Here is a 23,459-nt window from a genome sequence, read left to right as displayed (position 1 = left end):
ATAATAATAATAATAATAATAATATTAATAATACCATCATGGAATATATTTTTAATATTATTTGATATTTTGTATAAAGAAAACTTTTGAAATATAAACTGGGGAAGGATAAAACTAACTAAACATGGAATTGGAGGAAAACTAAAAGAAAAGGAATTTAAAAGGATAATAATATGATATGGTTATATATTAGAAAAATTGTATAATTTTTCTAATATATAACCAAAAATTCATGAAACCCATATATCATTTTATTCCATCTTCTATTGAATTATGCTCAACAGTATACCATATTAAATTGCATATAGTTGTGCACTTTGAAAAAAAAATGCATTGAATTAAAATCAGCATGCATTTTAATACTTTACATGATTTTTGAAGGTAATTAAGAAAAAAATGACTTTTTATCATTTGTGAAGGACTCTGTACTGGACAGATTTTATGCATTTACTACTTAGCTTCCATTTTTAGTTGTATCTCTGTTGATCAAAACTATGGTATATAAATTTCACACGTATTTTAATTTCTGTAGTTATTTTCAATTGTTGAAGAATTTAATCAGATAGCATTAAAAAATATTCCAGCATTGTCCAGCTTCTGTAATGGTGTGAGCAAATCCATTGTGTTGGATGCGGAATAATCACACGAATACCAGAGCTGGGTATTATGGATCACTTTATTAAATTTCATTATAGACCGGCAGAGGTAAACAAATGGAGTGGAAATCCTTATCCATAACATTCCTGGGCAACTATGGGTGAAGCTCCTTGCTGAGCAAGGGGAGGCTGCCTTTGGCCTTCCCTTGCTCTCCGCCATGCCCCAAGGTATGTGGGAAGACTCACCCCCAGTTCCTCACCTGAAGGCCTGCCACATATGAGCCCCAAGGGCAACCCCTCTCTCCAACATTCAAAGCGGATCTGCCTGGAACTTCTGCAGAGGGACAGCCTATCACCTTCCAAAAGGTGCCCTAAAGGAGATCACGCGGTTGCTGTTAGCCCCCCTTTTCCACCCCTTTCTGCCACGGCAGGGGATCAAATTTCTATTTAGGCCCCCTGCTCCCCCTTCAGCCAGCACAATCTCTTGCAGGTACCTGCAGGTACCAAGAAACATGTTACTGCCAGGCCATGACCTGGATGTCCCAGTGCTTCCATGCCTGCCTTATCAAGGCCACATCCTGACCCAGAGGTCCATGATGCTTGCCATATTACGGCCAAGCCTTTCCCCAGCCATATGCCCCATACTTGCTATATCGAGGCCAAGCTGTTCACCAGCCATTAGACACAACGCTTGTGCCATCAAGGCCAAGCTCTTCACCAACCCTTCAGGCACTACTTGGACTGCCCTGTAGGGCCACTGATGCTTGCCCTCTCAAAAGCTAAGCCCTTCACCAGCCATTTAGGCACAACTCAACCAGGATTCTTGCTTGAAGGGGACGACGGGGAGGAGCCCATCCCATAGCACCCCTTTCTCACGTCTCTTTCTTCTGGGTCAACTGCTCTTCCTCAGCAGCAGTCCAAACGCTGATTTCACAGCTGTTCAGGGGCCTCTCCCCAGCCTTGTAATCTGTGAAAAAAGGCAAAACGGAAGCGACGTTAGCCCAGGGGGAGCCCAAAGCGGTGTGACGCACCTGGGGGCATAGCCACCCAAGTATGCCACCAGCCCTGTAGGCTCAACTCTGGCAGAATTCTTGGTCCCACAGCAAGAGAAGAGGCCCCTCCATTCGCCTCCCTCTTCCTCGCTTCTTTACATCTTCAGCTGAGTTCCAACTTTGAATTGACAACTCCAGATTTGGCCTCAAGTGATGAGTTCTGGCCGTATCCTCGGACTGCAACACAATCTATGAAAAGGCAGAACAAAGCAGTGTTGGCAATCGGTAATGGGGGGGAGTCCTTTTTGGTGGTAATGGGGGGAACCCTGACCCTAATATCCCTCTTCTACACTGCCTCCCTGCTTGGCCCCTAGAAACCTGTTTCCACTACAGTGCTGGAGGGTGTAGGCTCTGATAAAATGAACTCTTTAGGGTCAGACCCTATATGGTGTCGCCCTAAGAGATGGTGACCCGGTTACCTACCATGCTCCCCTAGTGGTAATGCTGGCCCTAATGGGGGGGGGAAATCAATCCCAGACAGTGCCGGGATTACAGGAGATGCTTTTGATAGGAACTTAAACTGTTTCACTTAGCGACCCTAACCCCCCCTATTGACAATGAGCCGGAAATGGACCTATCGTGCTTGTAAAGCCCCAGAAGGTCCTGTGTAGTGGCCATTACCCACTTAGTGACAGCGGCCACTTAGTGGCGGCAACAGGAACAGGAACAGTTCATCCCCCCATGAAGCATCTCGTTTACTGAGGTGACCAACAGGAGGTTTAAAGGGTCCCCGTATTAGGACTGTGCTTTTCTTCGAGGGCCATGCGCTTTTACAAAAGTGACTCCTCACCTGCAACTGCTCCATTTTTACACATAGCAACCATTATTCACTTAGCGATCATGGCATCTATCCTGGCCATATGCCTTTGATGACTTGCTTAGTGACCATGGTTTCCTCCATGGCCAAATGCATTTAATGAAAATAAAACCGTAACTGAAGATGCCCATGTAAATCTCACATAGTGACATTTACACATTTAATGACCGTGACCGTGACCATGATTCCCCTCATGACCACATGACTTCACTGAGAATGGGTCCTACCTGCCGGTGTCCAAGCCATGAGGGCTTGCTATCTCTGCGCGCGCATAATGTATCGACAGTCCCCCTCCATAACACCCTAATGGCAAAACGAACTTAAAACTGGCCTCAGCATGGCAAGGCGCACACCGTATGTCTGGTGGCTATAATTAGTCACAGCCTTCCCCCACGATGTTTCATGAGATATAGATTTCACCAAAATCAAGTGCTTATGACCGGAGAGTTCAATTGCTACAATTGGCCTGGGTGGTACAAACCAATCTCCTGCTGCCTGTGTGGTGAGCCATGCATATGTTTCATCCCGCTTGACCCAGTCAACCCTGGTGGGGATTAAATCCGCCCAGTTTAGCACTTCTACCTCTAACCTGGCTTGAAATAAGCCCTTACAAACCCATTCCTGTGAGCACCCACAATGACCATCCTTGGCCTTTCTTATTTGAAAAAGCCACTCACTCATGGTGACGTGGCCCACTCTTCTACCGCCTGCGCGCAGCCTCGGCAGCATCACAGCCAGTCAACAGCCACCATTGCCCAGAGGCCATCCCCGCAGGCAACTAGCGAGGTAGCTTCGTGAAGGAAGCCTAATGCTTCAACATCGCCCCAGCATCATCCCTGGAACAGGAGAACCCGGGGGGGTAAATTGGGAACCCATTCCCACCCTTAAGCCACAAAATAAGGAAGAGAACACATAAGAACAAGTAAAAGAAGAGCGCTGAAAGAGAAGGAGGAAGGGAAGGGAGAGGGGAACACTCTCCTTACCTATTGCAGATGAAAGGCCTGTCCAGGGGCAAGCATTGCTGTCTTTTGGGGTCCTGCCACCCCTGCGAGACTTTTTCAAAATTAACATATTCTTGGCTCAGTTCTATGAGCAACTCCCTCCACATTAACATATCCTTGGCTGTTAGCAGGTACGAGTTAGAGCCCAAAATGCTAATCCCAGCAAGTCTTCCCCGTGCTGCTCCCCCATCTTGTTAATTAATGTCCAGAACTGTAGTTATCTGGGTCAGCCTACCAAAGAAACTCTTAAAATTCAATCACATTTCTGGTCCTCCGTGCCATTAGATATTGCCAGGAATCCCCCTGTGAAAATCCTAGCATAATATTACATTCAGAAGACCGGGCTGCCAGTGGGCTACATTGTGTTCCGCATTTTCCTTTTGATAAAAGGGGGCTATAGTCATGGCTGTCCATGATGTGACCCGATGTGCCCTATGCCCTTCTGGTTCCAATTCAAATGTTTGTCCACCAGGACTCCGCTGCTCCTATCAAAGAAGAATAAAACCCACCCATAGTTGTAACTGCCAGTGGCAGAGCAATGAAATGCCCTTGCTTCGAGTTAATGCACAATGCCCTGGCTTAATTGAGTGGGGTCTGACAGTTATGAAATGAGTAACTATATTCAACTCGCCTCCCAGCGGGTTCCATGCAACTTACCCATGATTTCATTTCATATAAATACTTTCACCTTATCTTCATTACTTTGAATATGCCACAATGTAGCTGCTAAATCCTTGGAAGAATGTAGCATTAAATAAAATTACAAAGGATTGTCAGAGGAAGTCTAAAGCTGAACCACTAATGTGATGTTTGCATCAATAACATGATTTCTAAAGTGGATGTTTGTCTGAATGTTGCCTCACTGATTAAGAGTTTACCAGCAGAACAAGCAATTGGGATGTTTACGTGATTAATGCCTATTAAATGATTAGTGCTTGCTGTAGTGACCAGGCAGACAGCCGAGGCAGGTACAACTTACGTTTATTAACTTTAACACAGAACAGAGATTCACCACACTTGACAGGTTACTTATACTTAGTAAACAACCAATGGGAACGAAACGCTATTCCCTCCAAAATAGCTCCCCCTGCTGTTGCCAGGGACATAACACTCCTTCCCCCTAGGGGGCGCAGGCGTAATCTTCTAGATACACCGGTCTACGTCGGATACGCTCCGAACGACGGGGTAATGACCTGTATGACGCAACAGGGGCAGATGACTGCGAGCCATTCCCGAACTCCCCATCCGGAGCGTCACCACCAGTAATAGGGACACCCTCTGTCTCAACAGCTGTAGGGAAGTGATATAACTCTTTAGCCAATGCCGGCTCAGGAGAGCTTCTTCTGCGAGGAACCACTATCTCTTCGTGGGGTGGCACTGCCTCTGGGCCACCCAGCTCGCTGCTGACAGGGCTATTTGGTAGCGCAGTATCAGTCGCCTCTGCCCCAGGGTCTAAATCCACCTGTCGGCCCCTTAGTTGATCCACATGGCGATGCCACTCCCTTCCATCCTGCAATAGTATGGTGTAAGCGCGGGGACCCCGTAATCGGGTGATCGTACCCGCAACCCAACGCGGGGACCCCATGAAATTCTGAGCGAACACTGAATCCCCAATCTGGAAAGTACGAGCGTTGGTCAACTGTCGCCCGGGGTTACCATATAACGGATGCAGCCGGTCCAACACGATTCGCAACCTTCATCCCATTAACAGCTCCGACGGAGCCTTAGAAGTGGTGGCGCATGGTGTCGCGTGTTGTGCTAACAGTAGTTCATCCACCCTCTCCTGCAACGTACCCTGAGTAATTCTGGCCAACATATCCTTGGTGCTGCGCACCATCCGTTCTGCCAACCCATTGCTTGAAGGGTGCCAGGGGGCTATCCTCGCGTGGCGGACCCCCAACCCTGCCAGGTATGCCTCAAACCCCCCAGAAGAAAATTGCGGGCCGTTATCTGAAACTATAACGTCCGGGTATCCATGGATCGCAAACATAGCTGATAAGGCTCTGATAATCTCGCTGGTTGTTGTGGACTGCATTATTCTTACCTCCAACCACTTAGAGTATGCATCCACAATGATGAACAACATTCTTCCAGCTACTGGCCCCGCGAGATCGATGTGCAACCGGGACCATGGCATATTGGGATTTTCTCATTCCAGAGGTGCAGCGGCAGGAGGGACTGCTCAGGTCTGTTGGCACGGAAGGCAACTTGCAACCTTCCTTTCAATCGCTTTGTCTAGCCCCGGCCACCAAATATAACCCCTAGCCAACGCTTTCATTCGCACCACCCCGGGGTGGCCAATGTGCACTAACCCCAAAACCTTAAACTGCAAAGACGTGGGAATCACGACCCTGGCCCCCCATAAAACACAACCCCGCAGTACAGACAGTTCTTTCCTGCGGACCCAATAAGGCAACAATTCGAGACTTACACAAGAAGGTGGCCATCCCCGCATAATCCAGGACGTTATTACAGACAGAATTGGGTCCTTGGTAGATTCCAGCGCAATTGTGGCAGCTGATACATTGATAGGGGATGCGTCGATGGCTAGAACTGTGGAGATGGGGGCCGGATCCAGCAGAACAATAGGCAACGGGGAACGGCTGAGTGCATCAGCATGAGAGATGCTCCTTCCCGGCCGATAGATTAACTCATAAGAATAGTTAGCTAGAAACATAACCCAACGATTCATACGAGGGGACAAAATCTCAGGGGTTTGATGATTACCCGCTAGAATTCCTAGTAGGGGTTGATGGTCAGTGACCAGTTGGAAACTGCGGCCGTACAAGTAATGGTGGAAACGTTTAACTGCTGCCACCAACGCTAAGGCTTCCTTATCCAACTGTCCATAATTCCTTTCCGGCCGACCTAGGGTCCTTGAGTAAAAAGCAATAGGGGCCTCTTTTCCTGAAGGCAACACATGGCTAAGGACAGCGCCGATGCCATAGGGGGAGGCATCACAGGCTAAAACCAGTGGCAATTTCGAGCTGTACTGAATAAGAACATCATGGGACACCAATAACTCCTTGATGGCCGTAAAAGCGCCTGCCTCTAACTTCCCCCACCGCCAAGGAACCCCTTTTGCCAGCAATCTATGCAGAGGCTCCACAATGGAAGCCTTATGGGGGAGAAACATGGCATAGAAATTTAACAGGCCCAGGAATGACTGCAATTCCGCCTTTGACCTAGGTTCGGGGGCGTCGGTGATTGCTTGCACCTTAGCTGGGGTAGGGTGGATACCTTGCCCATCTATTAGGAACCCCAGGAACTCTACACTCTGTGAGGCAAAGGTGCATTTTTCGGTTTTCACCCTTAACCCCACCTCCTGGAATTTATTCAACACAGCCCGTACCCGCTGTAACAACTCAAAACGGGAGGATGCGGCAATGATGATGTCATCAAAATAAGGTAAAGTCCCTGGAATTCCATATAATAGCCGCTCCATGAGCCCTTGGAATATTCCGGGAGCGGAGCTAATTCCAAATTGTAGTCGCGTGCAACGAAATGCCCCCCGATGAGTGATGATAGTTTGTAGGTCCGCTGTCTCAGAGTCCACAGCCAGCTGCTGATATGCCCTGGACAGGTCAATTTTCGCAAAAATCCTACCACCCTCTAAAGAATGTAATAAATGTGCCACCATAGGCACTGGATACGAGTGGTGTGCGAGTGCCCTATTAATAGTACATTTATAGTCCCCACATAATCGTATTGAACCGTCAGACTTCGAGGCCATGACCAAGGGTGTTTCCCATTTGGCTTGGTCCACCGGTTCCAATATTCCTAAGCTGATTAATCGATCAAGTTCAGTGTCCACTTTACTCTTAATAGCCAGTGGCACACGGCGTGGCTTCAGACGCACCGGTGGAACCAAAGGGTCAACCGCCAGCGACACTGGGGTACCTGTATACTTCCCCAAGGTGCCGTCAAAAACTGAGGGAAACTCCTAAGCTAACTGCTGGGACATGGATTCATCAGTGACAACATTAACCCCCATAATGGTAAACCCCAATGCTGAGAACCAGTCCAGGCCTAGTAAACTTGTCAATGGGCCATCAACTATTATAAGAGGTAACCGCCCACAAAAAGATTTGTAATGAACCGGAAAATAACCTTTTTCTACAGTAGGAATCAAACGACCCTGGTAGTCCTTCAGGAACAGTGGACACGGCCCCAACCGCCCCTTTGACATTCGGGGAAAAAGGCGCTTAATGGTGCTCCAGGACATCAGAGAAACTGACGATCCCGTGTCGATCTCCATGGGGCACAGAGAACCCCCCACTCGCACGAACACGGTGATCTTAGAAGCAGGCGACAACTCTCTCTGCAGCTCCGACTGTGACGAATTGGTGATTGGCGGGACGACCGACGAATTCCGGATGGTGTTGCAGAAATCCACTACACTGGCGATGAGGTAATCCACACCCGACCGGTCCATCGATTCCACATTCCTATGGACAAATACTGGTAATTAATAATGTCGACGCAGATAGTTTTTCCCCCTTTCAACCCTCAAGGGGAGTCGTGGGAGGCATATCTGGCTCGCTTTGAATGCTTTCTCATTTCTAACGACTACAAAGACCTTTCTGGTGATCGGAAACGTGCGTATTTTTTGAGCTTTTGCGGGACTGAAATGCTAGAGACCTCTCTCTCCCTTTTCGCCCCTCGTTCTATTCATGATGTTCCCTGGGATGAGTTCCTCAACACGCTCCAAAATCATTATGCCCCCCCGCCTTCTCGTAGCGCTCGGCGCTATCTGTTCTATCATCGGAACCAGGCAGAGGGGGAGACCATTAATCAGTTTGTCGCTGCCCTCCATCGCGTGGCTAAGTCTTGTGAATTTCACGATTTAGACGATTACCTGTTAGATCGTTTAATATATGGAGTTAGAGACACCCGCCTACGACGCCGTCTGTTGACTATGACAGATTTAACATTTTCGGCAGCATTGAAGGAGGCCAGGGCCGTGGAAATGTCCACTCAATCTTTGGCTGATATGGATTTGCCGCCTGTCACAGCTGCCACGCACAGCACAGTCGTGTCGCCTCCGTTACCAGCAGACATTGAGTCTAGTTTGAAGCAGGAGGAGGAAGAAGTGCATAGGCTGGCCAGTTTACCAAGGGCCAGGCAAGCCCCACAGGGAGAGCCCCGCGCCGCTGGGAGTGCGCATAGTCCTTGCGGAGGTTGTGGTGGCAACCACCTCCGGGCCAATTGTGGTTTCAGGGAGGCTTATTGCCGCCGCTGTGGCAGGCAAGGACATATTGCTCGAGTATGCCGTTCTCGAAGGAATTTGTCCAACGTTCAGTCATTTCCTGGTCGGGAATCATGGCCTCCGCAGCAGAGGGGTAACAAAGGGAGCCGTCTGGTCGCCGAGACTTTTGCAATGCCATCACGGATTCGTCATTCATCCCATCCTCGTCGCCAGTGTAGTGACCAGGCAGACAGCCGAGGCAGGTACAACTTACGTTTATTAACTTTAACACAGAACAGAGATTCACCACATTTGACAGGTTACTTATACTTAGTAAACAACCAATGGGAACGAAACGCTATTCCCTCCAAAATAGCTCCCCCTGCTGTTGCCAGGGACATAACACTTGCAAACTGCCATTCTCCACTGCACTTAGAAGGAGAGTCCAACATGGGTAATTTACCAATCCTATTGGTAGAGACTGAGTTAAAAATTTACATATTAATCAAGTACCGCCCACTTGTAGTCCCCATGAGCCCAGTTTTAAAAACTCAGTCCAGGCGTAGAGACTGCTGAGTTTATTGCTCTAGAGTAAAGAGTACTTTTTACCTTTTTAATGTTTTTCTCTTTTTTGACTTGCAGGTTGCTGAAGACAGAATGAATGGGGTTTCTGCCCTCTGTGGACAACGCCCCCACCGATCCCTCCTCAGGGGACTTCTTCCTTCCATGGGAATTGACCTGAAGAGGAGCAACTCAGCCTGGGGTCACTGGCCTCAGTGGCCATACCAGGGTTGCGAGTCGAAGGTGGGGGGTCCGCTCCCCCACTGGGAGACTTAGAGGGAAGCTGGGATTCCCCCGAAGAAATTTCTGAAGAAATACGGCACAGCGCCTCTCAGCTCTTGAATGGCCGCCGTGTACGCCGCAGCCGCCGTGACCATTTAAGGGAAAGGAAAAGAAAAAAAGGCCAGAAGATGAGCAGCAGGCCACAAGGACAATTAGCGGCCCATTCCCCCCCCCCCCCGCAAACAGCGGCAAGCCGCGGAATGCCAAGATCCAGCATGGGAGCCGCCTTTCTGGGCGTTAACCTCCAAGCACCAAAATCACTCCGGAAGGCACGAAAATGCTATTTCCGGCAGCTGATGAGCGCAAAAGGGTCGCAGAGCCCTAGTACACCCACGCAGGCAGCAAGGAAGCCCGGGCGCCATTTTGAGAAGCCTGACAAGGCAATTTGGACGGTTTTTGCCGGAGGTGCTTCAATCTCGTAAATTTAACTGTGAGTAGAATGGAGGACCATCTGGGGGGTGATAAGGTGGCCTGCTCCCCTATAGTGTCCAAGGACAAGGGCAAGGGTAAGGCCAAGGAAAAAACTAAGGCCTCCCATTCCTCTGCTTCTGCCTCCTCCCTGAAGGAAGCTGAAAAGTGCATTAAAGCCTTAGAACAGAAGTTGGAGGCCACCCTCCACACTTCTCCTACAGTGATGCCATTTCCCCCGAGACAATTAACACATTCAGACCCAATGACTCCTCACTCAACCTTTGGGCCTACAGGGGTCATTGCTGAAGGGGACTGGTCACCTGACAGGCAGCTTCCACCCCTACCTCAGGTCATGCCTTCACCTGGCACATCATGGATCAGACCTGGGTCGGCAGGTCACTCAGTTCAAAGTCTGCAAGGCCCTTCAGCTACGTTTACCCCTACAGCCACTGGGCTTAGGGCACAGCCAGACACATGGCATACTCCCAGGGAATAGCAGCAGGGAACAAGGAACCTCTGGTTTGCACCGCCCCCTTCAGGTTTGGGATCCTTGATGGAGGAGCTGACCCCATTTGATGACAGCGATAGGGAATATGACTTATTTGAAGATGAAACAACACCCGAACAGCCACCAGCTGTGGGTCTGTTTAAACCATCGCTATTCAGAACCATTCTTCAGAAGGCGAAACAAGTGGTGGACTTGCCAAGCACAACTAGGACTCCTGGGACCACGGATACAGTTAAGACATCGGCTACTCTGTTCAAGGAGCCTCAACCCGATTCTGACCATATTCCATCTTCAGAGATCTTCGTTGAAGGTGTTAAACGTCTTTGGCAGCACCCTGAAGCAGCGCAAGGCCTTTCTAATATTGAGAGGAAATTTTACACCTTCAATGAGGAGGTGGAGAAACTCCTGGAATTTCCACCCATTGACCAACCGGTGGTGACACTAGTCTCCAGTGCTTTGGTACCTTCGGAAACAGGCAATAGCCTCAAGCTGGAGGATAGAAAAGCGGAGACATTATTGCGGAAAGCACATCAAATATCCAGCTGGGGTTTCAGGGTGGTTGCTGCAGCATCCTTCTTCAATAGGGCATCAATAATGTGTATACAAGAGATGCAATCTCAACTTGGGCTTGATGACGGTCGCCTGCGCCAGGACCTGAGCAAGCTGCTGGACGACACCCTCCACGCGGCAAAGTTCTCAGCTAGAAGCTGTTCTGGTTTCTGGTAGAAATTTAGCAATTACAAATAACTCTTATTAAATGCATTATTTCATGAATAAAAAAACTCCATTAATTTCTCTGCTCTTCTGGAATTCAAACACATTTCATACAGGCACTTATCTGTTGGTCCGTTATCTTCCTTAATGGCATTTCTCACATTCCTTCTCCTTCTCCACTTAACAAGATTTATTTTCCTAACAACATGATTTCTAAAACAGCAGCCCTGACTGTTAATCAACACAGAATACTTTTGCTTACTTGGGAGCGGCAAGAAAAACCTCCATTTTTCTCTTCGGCAACGTTGAAACTCCACTCTTCTTCCCCACTGACCTCTGACGTGCCAAATACATCACTACAGTATTTAACCCATTCCTCTCCTTAATACCTTCTTTCAGACACCTGTTCTCTACGTTTTTGGGCCCTTCTGAATTTAGGGTTAACTCAGCGAGCGTCTGATTCTCCCTTGCTAGATCCTGAACTCATAGCCCCATCCTGTGGCTGGCCTCCCACCTGTTCTACCTGTAACCCCAGGCCCCCCACTAATTCATAAACACTATCTGAATCTGAGTCCTCATTATCTTCATCATCCTCCAACTGACCAGGAGTATGTACAACAGAAGCATGGCAACTACATTGTCCTCACGCCACCTCCTGTGGTTGAGGAACTGGCAGACAGACTTGAAATCGAAATGGCGGCTGACCTCGGCCCCCTTTCAGGGCTCCATGCTCTTTGGGGAGATACTGGAAAAGGTCCTCATAGAGGACAGGGACAAGAGGAAAGTGCTCGCTAAAGCCAACAGATGACAGGACCGCAGGTCTACTCCATACACAAGACGCCAGTCCTTTCGCTGGGAGCCTAACTCGGGTGCTGGCCAAAACCAGAGATCATTCTCACAGGGCCAGTATAACCAGTCTTCCTTCAGAAACGATCGGGGATCGTTCCAGGACAGGTCAAGAGGCTACCAACAATCAAGGTGTCCTTTTCAGGGTGGCAGTCAGAGAAGTTTTAAACGCACCAAATGACTCTGCCATGCTTCAGCCTATAGGAGGCAAACTCCAACACTTCAGTACCTCCTGGCGGCTCACATCCTCCGACAAATGGGCATTGGCCACCATATCACAAGAACTCCGGTTGGAATTTCTCCATCCACCACCCAATCGTTTCCTACATTGCCCAGTAATATGAGATCCACAAAAGAGTCTACAATTACATCAAGAAATTGCTCACCTATTAGACATTCAAGCCATAGAGCAGGTGCCCTGTCAGGACGAGGGCATGGGCTTTTACTCAGTGATCTTCATTGTACCCAAAGCTTCAGGAGGCTGCAGATTGATCCTCAATTTAAAACAACTGAATACCTTCATACATTACAGAAGGTGCAGAATGCATTCCCTCCAAACAATCCTAGCATCAATTTGGTCTCAGGACTTTTTAACGTCCATAGATTTGAAGGAAGCCTACCTACATGTTCCCATCTACCCGGCCCATCGGAGGTTTCTCCGTTTCTGTTCAGAGGGGATTCACTACCCGTACAGGGCCATGCCATTGGGCCTTTCATTGGCACCCCGGACCTTTATGAAACTTTTAGACGTATTGACCGCCAACCTCCGATGTCAATCCATCCAGTTGATGGCCTACTTGGACGACATAATTATACTGTCCAGGTCCCCGTCAAGGGCAAGGGAAGTCCTGGCCGTAACCATACAGACACTGGAGGCTCACGGCTTTACCATCAACAGGGAAAAAAGTCAATTTTCTCCCACTACCAGACTATTACACCTGGGGTCCATCATAAACACGCTTTCAGGCACCGTATCGCTCTCGAGAGAGAGACAGAGCAACATCACCAATTGATTTCCAGCATTCATCATCAAAGGCGGGTCCCTCTCTCCTTGCTCTCCAAAATACTGGGGACCTTGGTGTCTGCCATAGGCATCGTACCGTGGGCCAGACATCACATCTGGACTCTTCAGTGGTTTCTACTTCCCACGCAGAAGACCAAGTGAGTCATTCTCACAATCTCCACTCTGAAGGGTCCACGTACCTCGAGAGGTCAGAGAGTCCTTGAGGTGGTGGACATCCCAAACATTATGCAGGGGCTCTCTCTTCCACATACAAGATTATGTCATCCTTACAACGGACGCCAGCCTTTTGGGATGGGGCGCTCACATTGGATCTCACATGATCCAAGGTCTCTGGTCTGCAGAAGAACTATCACCGGTCAATATCAACTTCCTCGAACTCAGGGCAGTGTTCCTGGCCCTACAATCATTTTCTCATCTCGTTCAGGGCAGAGACGTGTTGGTGTTAACGGACAATGTTGCGACCAGTGCCCACCTGAATCACCAGGGGGGCACGAGGTCATACCGTCTCATGAAGGAAACTATCAACCTTTTCGAATGGGCCGAATCTCACCTAGCATCATTGACAGCAGAGCATATTGCTGGAACCAGCAATACTCAAGCGGACTGGCTGAGCAGAGCTACCCTGGATCCCTCAGAGTGGAGATTGGATCCAGAACTATTTCAGCAAATAATCCACAAATTCGGAATTCCACTGGTGGATCTCTTTGCGAGTCACCGAAATGCTCATCTTCCGAGATTCTACACACGCTTTCCAGAGCCAGTAGCAGAAGGGGGCAATGCTCTACTATCCCTTTCGCCCCCCAGAATACTATATGCCTTCCCTCCAACAAGCCTCATACAAAGAGTAGTGGACAAAATTCTGCAGGAACGGGTGGAAGTGCTGATGGTGGCACCGCATTGGCCACGACGCCTGTGGTTCTCAGATCTAGTGGCACTATCACTATCCCCTCTGTGGAGAATCCCAGATCAGGACATTTCCCTCAGCCAGGGGATCCTACGACATCCAGATCCCCAGTGGCTTCAACTGACCGTCTGGCACTTGGGAGGAGCAGACTGAGACACCATCAATTACTGGAGAAGGTCATTGCCACGATGCAGGCTGCACGATCAACCTACAGAATATACCCAGCGACATGGGCAGCTTTTTGTGAATTTTGTGGCAAACATCAACTCAACCCTAGAGAGGCATCGGTGATTCCTGTCTTGGAATTCCTACAAGTGGCGGCCCTTTCAACCATGATACAGGTATCAGAGGCATGCTCGTTATCCTATCATCCATGGGTGAGGGATTTCATACGAGGCACCTCTAACAAACATTCCCCGCCGGTTCGTAGGTTTCCATCGTGGGATCTTTCTCTAGTACTCGGGGCACTGACGGAACCTCCGTTTGAGCCCCTGAGATCAATTTCACTTCGTTTGCTATTCATTAAGACAGCCTTCCCCGTGGCAATAACATCAGCATGCAGAGTGTCAGAACTATCGGCGCTATCTATTCGACTGGATCTTTGTGTTTTCCATCCGGATAGAGTTGTTTTAAGACTCGATCCCACCTTTATACCAAAGGTGAATACTACCTTCCACAGGAAACAGGAACTAATACTTCCGGATTTCTGCACGCATGGTAACCATCCGACGGAACTAAGATGGAACAAAATTGATGTCAGGCGAGCACTGAAGATTTACATTAGTAGAACTGAACCGTTCAGAAAGTCTGAAAGGTTGTTTATCTCCCTTTCACATCATAAGATGGGACTTGGAGTGTCCTCAAAATCCATCAGTCGTTGGCTTTGAGACTGCATTATTGAGGCTTACAAAGCAAGCGTCCAGGTTCCGCCATTGGGAATAACAGCCCACTCCACTCAGAGTGCGGCTACATCAGCTGCATGGTCAACACAGGCGTCCATCGAGGACATTTGCCGAGCAGCAACGTGGGCGGCTCCTTCCACATTTATCCGTCACTATAAATTGGACTCTTTATAGGGTACAATTTATAGGCAGCATTTGGTAGACGAATTCTACAAGTGTGCTCTCCTCCAACAACCCTGACACAACCTTCTCCCTCCCATGGGCCTTAATCTTTGGTATATCCCATGTTGGACTCTCCTTCCAAGTGCAGTGGAGAAGACCTGTTATACCTACCTGAACGGTCTTCTTGATGCACTTGAAGGAGAGTCCAAACCCACCCGGCACTGTTATAATTCAGGGACACCGGAGTTTTGGGTTCAGTTAAGTTATATGGTTGTTGACAATAAAATTTGGTTATCCTTCTTTCATTGTCTTTGTTTTTAAAACTAAGCTCATGGGGACTACAAGGGGGCGGTACCTTGATTAATATGTAAATTTTTAACAGTCTCTACCAATAGGATTGGTAAATTACCCATGTTGAACTCTCCTTCCAGTGCACTGAGAAGACCGTTCAGGTAGGTACACCGGGTCTTTCCACTCGCCCCTGCCCCCAAATGGTAGGCGCCTCCTGCTCTTCCCAAAGATGGCTGCTATGGCTTCCTGGGATGGCCGGGGTGCTTACCACGTGGTTACCCTGATCCCCTGTACCCCACTGAGGGAAAGCAAGTCTAAATATAAAATGAATGTGGATATCCATCATTGTGAAGGGCATCAGACTGCAGAGTTATGACAATGAGGCTTTCTGGGAAGTCTGCATTATAATTCATAGCCTACTTTAGTTACAGGAACATTTTTAAGAATGATGGTTTTAGCCACTAACTACAGTGCATACAATTTAAATTGTGCAACTGAAAGTCCAGCCATCAGACATGTGCAAGACTGGCTACGTAGAGCATTTATTGTTCAGCTGCCCCTGAGGCCTGCTGACCACCTTCCCTGGGCTATCAGTCACCGAGGCAGCCGCGATGGTAGCCGCAGCTGCCTCACAAGAAGTGACACCCTCCCACAGACACCTCGTTCCAACCTCACCACCTGGCGGATTGAATCCTCACTGCACATTCACTCATGATTAATAATTTCCTGGATTGCGCATGTGCGGACTTGGATTTTAGTCGCTTTGCCTCTGGCTCCGGACTAATATATAATGTAAAGGGAGTTCTCTCCCTTAAATATACTATAAATCCTTCTTAGAAAAAAATAGGAGGTACAGGAATCTACGGACATCAAAGAGAATTTAGTGATTTACGATTTCAAGCAAAGAAGGAGGTTTTTTCGCTATAACAAGGAAGGGATAAGTGAGTACAAAAAATCTTAAAATGGCGGAGGGAGGGGGAAAAGAAGATGCTTCCAGCTTAGCGAATATTGAAAAAAACCTGGATAAATTGCTGGACATTTGTTCTGGATTTGAGCAGAGATTTATTAAAGTAGAAACTACAATGGGTGATCTGGCTTCAGAAGTAAAGCAAATTAAAAAGGAGGAGGAATCCTCTGCTGGAAAGATACAGAAAGTTGAAAAACAAGTGAAGGATCATGATGGAATAATAAAACAAATGAATGATAGAATTGCTAATCTGGAGGACCGTCAGAGAAGAAGGAATTTGCATCTGCGTGGGTTCAGAATGGATTCTGCCTCTGATTCAAAATTAACAGAAGTAGTCTGCTCTTGGTTAAATAAACAAACAGGCGTACAAGTCAGCTTGGAAGATTTATTGCGAGTTCACTGGGCAGCACCAAGAAGGGATGGGAGGCAGAGAGACATTGTTGTGGCTTTCCTCAGTGAAAAAAAAGCAGAGATGATTTATAAATCTTTGAAGACTTCTACGAGCCTTAAACAGGACGGAAATGAGATAAGGGTTCTGAGGGATCTTTCCTGGGAAACTCTGAGAGCGAGAGCTGTTTTGAAACCAATTACAAGCCGTTTATATCAAAGCGGAACCAGATTTAGCTGGGGCTACCCAGTGGCTATCGTGGTGTTCCAGGAAAATAAAATGTACAGGCCACGTTCATTGGAGGAGGGAAAGGCTTTATTGCATCAACTGGGGATTAAGTTTGATGAAACTGGAGCACTAGCACATGAAGGAGAAGAGGCTTTTGACGGTCGGAGTACCCCAGACGATGAGGAAAGATGAAGGGAAGAGCAGCTGAAGGAGTTAACCGGGCAGGTGGAGGCCATCAGAAAGGAGCAGAGAAAAACACAAAATTTCTCTTTATTACAATTAAAAAGGGTTGAAAGAGGAGCTAGTTGAGTGAGAACGCAATCAAGATAATGTGCCTCATGAATGGGCAAGGACTTTTCTTGTCTTCTCCCCACTTGGTGGGGGGAGCACGGGGGGAGGCACGTTGGGGGGGTAATAGGGGGAAAGAAAGGGGGGGGGAAATAAACCAAGGGCAAAACAAGAGGGGAAAAGGGTGATTTTGGTATATTATGATGGAGTGTAAGATAATGGTTTTAAATGTGAATGGTTTGGGATTGGATTTGAAACGTTTTAGGATATTAAGGATGGCTAAGCCAGTGATTTTCAACCTTTTTTGAGCCGCGGCATATTTTTTACATTTACAAAATCTTGGGGCACACCACCAACCAAAATGACACAAATTAAATAAATAAATAAATACATACATACATACATACATACATACATACATACATACATACATACATAATCCCCTCGTATATACAATCCCATGTAACATCCCCTTATAAATACAGTCAATCATCAATCATCCCTACTCAAATTTATATCTCATTTCTGGGTACTTCTCCTGTCTTTCCCCCTTTTCTCTCTCATGTTTGTCATTTCTCTCTCTTCCTCCCTTTTTCCCTCATTCCTTTCCCCTCTCACTTCTCTTTTTCCATCCCTGTCTCTCTCTCCCCCCCCTTATGTGTGTGTGTGTATACACACTGGAATCATTTCCAAAACCAGTTGAGGGCTGGGTTTTTTTCTCTTTTATTCTTTTCAAAAAGAGGTGTGGGCTGGGGGGCATTTCTTATTATTTGGGTGCTTTTTACCATATGCTTCAAGAATCACCCCTCTCTCTTTTGTTTCTCTCTCCTCTCATTCTCTGCCTCAATCATTTCTCCTTTTTTCTCCCCTTTTTGTTCTCATTTCTCTCTCTCCTTTCCTCTCCCTATCTGTCTCTCTTGCTTTCTCTCTCTTGCTATCTCTTTTTCTCTTATTTTCTCTCTCTCTCTCTCTTGTTCTCTCTTATTTTCTTTCTCTCTCTCTTGTTCTTTCTCTCTCTCTCTTTCTCTCTCCCTCCCTCTTTCTCTCTTTTTCTCACTTTCTCTCTTGTTTTCTCTCTCTCTTGCTTTCTCTCCCTCTCTTGTTTTCTTTCTCACACTCTTTCTCTCTCTTGTTCTCTCTCTTGCTATCTCTTTCTCCCCCCTTTCTCTCTCTCTCTCTTTCTCACTTTCTCTCTATCTTGCTGTCTGTTGCTGTCACTCACTCTCGTTCTCTCTCCGTTCTTCTCAGCGGAGGCCAGCGAAGGTGATATTCAATGCTGGGAGCGCACGGGCGGTTGCGCGTGCTCCCTACCCTCCTGCTAGCCGCTCGGAATATTCAAAATAAGAAAAGCCTTCACCGGCGAAGGTTTTTCTTATTTTGAATATTCCGAGCGGCTAGCAGGGGGGTAGGGAGCGCGCGCAACCGCCCGCATGCTCCCGACATTGAATATTACCTTCGCTGGCCTCCGCTGAGAACGGAGAGAGAACGAGAGTTGGGTCATTTTTTGTCTCCTGCGTTCCGGGTGCGGGAGGAGCCACGCCGAAAGGCAGGAGACAGCGGAGCAGGAGAGGGGGCAGGCGGGGGGCAGCGCCGAAAGGCCGAGGGGGCCGGAGGCACCGTGGGGAAGCAGGGGCGGCCACGGCTCCCTTCCCTTCTGCTGCCAGCACCTCCCCGCCCCCCGCGGGCTGGCAGGGAGATGAGGAGCGCGCTTTCGGGGAAGCGATGGTGCTTTGGGGAAGCGACGAGAAGCCATGGGCGCGAGGGGGCCGACTTTCAAAGCAACCTTTGCCGGCCTCCCGTGGGAGGGTGCCAATAGCGGTGGCGGTGGCGGGGGGGCAATAGCGGGGGGGCGAACCGCCTCGCGGCACACCTGACCATGTCTCGCGGCACACTAGTGTGCCGCGGCACACCGGTTAAAAAACACTGGGCTAAGCAATATAAGGTGGATATTATGATTTTGAAAGAAACACATAAAAGACGGGGAGGAAGGGATAAATTGATTAATGATGGAAATTGGAAGTGGGTGTTTGAATCTAGAGGAACACAAAATAGCAAAGGTACAGCGATTCTGATTCATCAGAGGGTTAATTTTGAAGAGGTTTGAATTCAGAAAGACAGAGAAGGAAGGTGGATATTTGTTAAAGGGAAAATAAATCAAAAGAAGCTGACATTAGCAGCAATTTATGCCCCAAATGTGAAAACAAAACAATTTATAATAAATACTAAGAAGAAGTTAGATAATTTTATGGAGGGCTCAACTTTTTTGGCAGGAGATTTTAATATGCAATTAACAAATGGGACTGCAAATAGCAGGATGTTACATTTAAACAGACTTAATATGGTGGATCTTCATGCAGATATTTTAAACAGAGCTACATATTATTCAGCAAGATATCATACATTTAGCTGCATAGACTACATATTAATGAATAGGGGGGGCAATATACAAGTTAAAAAAGTAGATATTAAAAGTATTTGGATATCAAATCATGCCCCACTATTGGCAGAACTGGAAATAGGTCAGGAACGTAATCAAAGAGTTTGGAGATATAATGCAGCTGTAACTGCTAGGGAACTCCTTAAGACTCACCTTTGCCGTCAGGCATGGGGAAACTAAACATCTCCCCTGGGCATGTTAATTATACATGGTATGTTTGTGTGTGTGTTTGCTATTACATGGGGTTTTCTTAAATCGTTAAATATTTTAATTAATTGGATTGTTGTGACTGTTTTTACTTGTTGTGAGCCGCCCCGAGTCTCCGGAGAGGGGCGGCATACAAGTCCAACTAATAAATAAATAATAAATAAACAAGATAAAGAGAAATTGCAAACAGAGTTATCTGAATATTTTAGAATTAATGATGTGGGTGGTATTAAACAATCAATTGTATGGGATGCATGTAAGGCCTTCATGAGGGGACAATGTATATGTATGGAAGCAGATATTAGGAGGAGGTGGGGTAGAGAGAGGGAAAGGAAGATAAGGGAAATAGATTTGATACAAGAGCAGTTAAGATTAACTAAAAGTAGAGATTGGAATAGTTTATTGAAATTGAAAAAGAAACAATTGATGGTGTATGATGAGATCAAATGGAACAAGATGAGAATGATGATGCGACAAAAAATACAGAACTGGGGGACAAGATCAATGCAGCAAATGGCGAGATATCTGAAGAAGAGGAAAGAAAATCATGTATTTTAGCATTGAGGGACACTAGTGGAGTGGTTAGATATGGTAATGACCAGTTAGAGGAGATAATGAGGAAATATTATGAAGATTTGTATAAAGAGGAGCAAGTGAAGATAGGAGTCCTCAAGGTTGGGAAAATACTAAGTGAAGAAGATAAACAAATTTTGAATGCAGAAATTATACAAGATGAAATTGCTAGAGTAATTAAAGGGTTAAAACAAGCCAAAGCACCGGGCCCAGATGGGTTTACAGGGGAATTCTATAAAACTTATGTGAATATGTTGTTGCCGCATTTGGGGAAATTGTTCAATAATATATTGTTAAATCGTGATATCCCGCAGACATGGAAGCTTTCAGAAATTGTTACCATTCCGAAGATGGGTCGAGATTTAAGAGAGCCTGGGTCTTACCGTCCGATCAGTTTGGCAAATCAGAATTATTAAATATTTATTAAAATACTGGCAAATAGATTAGAAAATATTTTACCAAAAATAATTGAAGAGGATCAATATGGATTCGTGAAGGGAAGGAAAATAAGTGAACCAATTAGAAATGTAATGAATGTGATGCACCATGCTACCGCTACTAAAAGGAAATTGGGAATTTTGAAATTAGATGTTTATAAAGCGTTCAATAAAGTTAACCATAGCTATTTATATAAATTATTTAATGAACTAAATATGGGGGAAACATTTTGTGAAACTATAAAAGAGATTTATAAAGGAAATGAAGCGTATATAAGAGTGAATGGACAAAGAACACAGAGTATTAAAATATTAAACGGCACCAAGCAGGGATGCCCTTTATCTCCTAAATTATTTGTAATAGCAATAGAGATCTTAGCTAATAAGATAAGACAAGATAACACTTGGGCAGGATATAGGATAGGGGAATTAGAAATGAAAATAAATTTATTTGCAGACGATGCAATTATATTGACCCAGACCCCGATGGAGATGATTAAAGGTATAATAAATATTTTACAAGAGTTTAAGCAGGAATCGGGACTGTCGGTTAATATGGAAAAATCAGAGATTATGTGTTTAAATACAGATCCAAGAGAACAGATAGAAATCAGGAAAGAATCAGGGTTGAAATTAGAACTTAAAAAAATAAAATATTTGGGAATTTGGTTATTGAAAAACCCGGTGAAAATTGAAGAAATTAATTATAGATTAATATGGAGGAAAATGTTGAAAAAGATGAGGAGCTGGAAAGAGAAAAAGCTAAGGAGACTCTCTAAAATAAGAGCTTTAAAAATGATGATAGCTCCCAAGATGATTTACCTATTTCAGGTGCTGTCGGGGGGAGCTACCGGCATGTAAGTTTTAAGAGTGGGACAAAAAACTAAATTATTGGATTGAAGAAGATAAGAGACCATGAATAAGGAAAAAGTGGTTAATTGCGAATGAAAAAGAGGGGGGATGGGGAGTTCCATGTCTGGAGCTGTATAGGGAAGCTTTTCAAATGGAAAGGTTAATGGAGTTACAATTAGGTGAAAATAAATGGGTGAAATTGGAAAAACAGATAAACGGGATGAAGAATAGAGAATTAATCTTTAGAAAGTGGAATAGGAGTGACTTAGGTAAATTAATAGGCCCAATGAAAGGGACTATGGAAATTTGGAAAAAATGGCAGGGGAAAATAGGATTATATAAATCTAAACTGTCATCGCTTTATGTAATAAATAGAGAAAATGAAACTCACTTAAATAGGGTTATAGGAGAGTTGAAGGGAAGAGGGATAACTAAGATAGAACAGTTATATGAGAAGGTTGGCAGGCCAAGTAGAAATCGTATAGAATGGTGGTTAGGTAAGGGAAGGTGGCTACAAATAAATGCAATATATAAATATCTTAATGAAAGGGAGAATAAAGAAGTATTATGGAGGGAGGAGAAAGGGTTAGGGAAAATAATAAGAGAAAAAAGTGAGGGGATAAAGGCGCAAGCAACTAATATATACAAATTGCTAGTGCAGTCAGAAGGGAATACGATTGATGGATTGACTAAATGGTGGCAAAATGAGATACCAGTAGAGGTACAAGAAATGGAAAATATAGTAGAAGATATAAGGAAAATTAAAAATACAAGAATCAGGGAAATGAGAAAGAAAATATTATCGTATTTTCCGGCGTATAAGACGACTGGGTGTATAAGACGACCCCCTAACTTTTCCAGTTAAAATATAGAATTTGAGATATACTCGCCGTATAAGACTACGCAGCCTGGTGCCAGCTTTCTCTTTCTCTTTCCACATAGCCACACTGATGACTAACTAATTGCACTGATTTTCCCATACATTGAGTGAATTCAGACAACACTCTTGTGAGCTGCTCAGTCTTCAGAAAGGGGTGGCATACAAATCTAATAAATAAATAAATCTAATAAATAAATAAATTGTGCCACAAATTAGCCAAATAGGCTTTTGTGTAACCCCACCCCTATCAAAGTTTACACTCTCCTGCTTTTATTTCTTGCACAAATGAGAACCAGCACTAAGCATAATTAAAAAGTAGCGGTCTTTAAATCTACTGATCAGATGTTGTTTGTTTACAAGAAGTTTAATAAATAGAAATCCTGCAGGTGCAATTTTCTAATGAGTAGTTCTTTTGTTTGCATTCCCTAATTGTAAACTTTAGGCTCACTTTCGACTCATCCATGAATGAAAACTAGTGAATAAGTTGCAGCGGGTTTCTTCTAGGGAGCAGGGAAAAGTTGGTACCTGAATACACATTTTTGTACACGTTTTGACAAATAAATAAATGAATGAATGAAATAAATGAATAGCACGTGTTTTGCAGCTCTGAGTGGTACAAGGCGGAGCTTTGGGTACAGAGTCGGTGGAAAACTACTAAATCCCGGGTCCGTACAGCCCAGCCTTAAAAAAAAAGATCCCCTCGCTGTCTTACCCTTTCGACTTCGGTTCAGATGTTGCACCAGGAAAAGGCGCTTTCACAAGCGAGATCAATCACCAGCAGGCTCGACGGGTGAAGCACGCGCCGTCGGGCCGAGCTCAAGAGAAAGGAAAGCGCAACGTGGCAGGAACTGCGGGGGGTAGCCGGCGTACGCTCCGGCTAATGAGCCCTTGCCGCAGCTATCCGCCGCTTCTTTCTTCTCCGCCTCGCCTCCGCTACTCCCGC

The sequence above is a fragment of the Erythrolamprus reginae genome, chromosome 4, assembly GCF_031021105.1.
Source record: "Erythrolamprus reginae isolate rEryReg1 chromosome 4, rEryReg1.hap1, whole genome shotgun sequence".
In the NCBI taxonomy this organism is placed as follows: domain Eukaryota; kingdom Metazoa; phylum Chordata; class Lepidosauria; order Squamata; family Dipsadidae; genus Erythrolamprus; species Erythrolamprus reginae.
The sequence above is the reverse complement of the archived record's forward strand: the minus strand, read 5'-3'. Positions refer to the sequence as shown.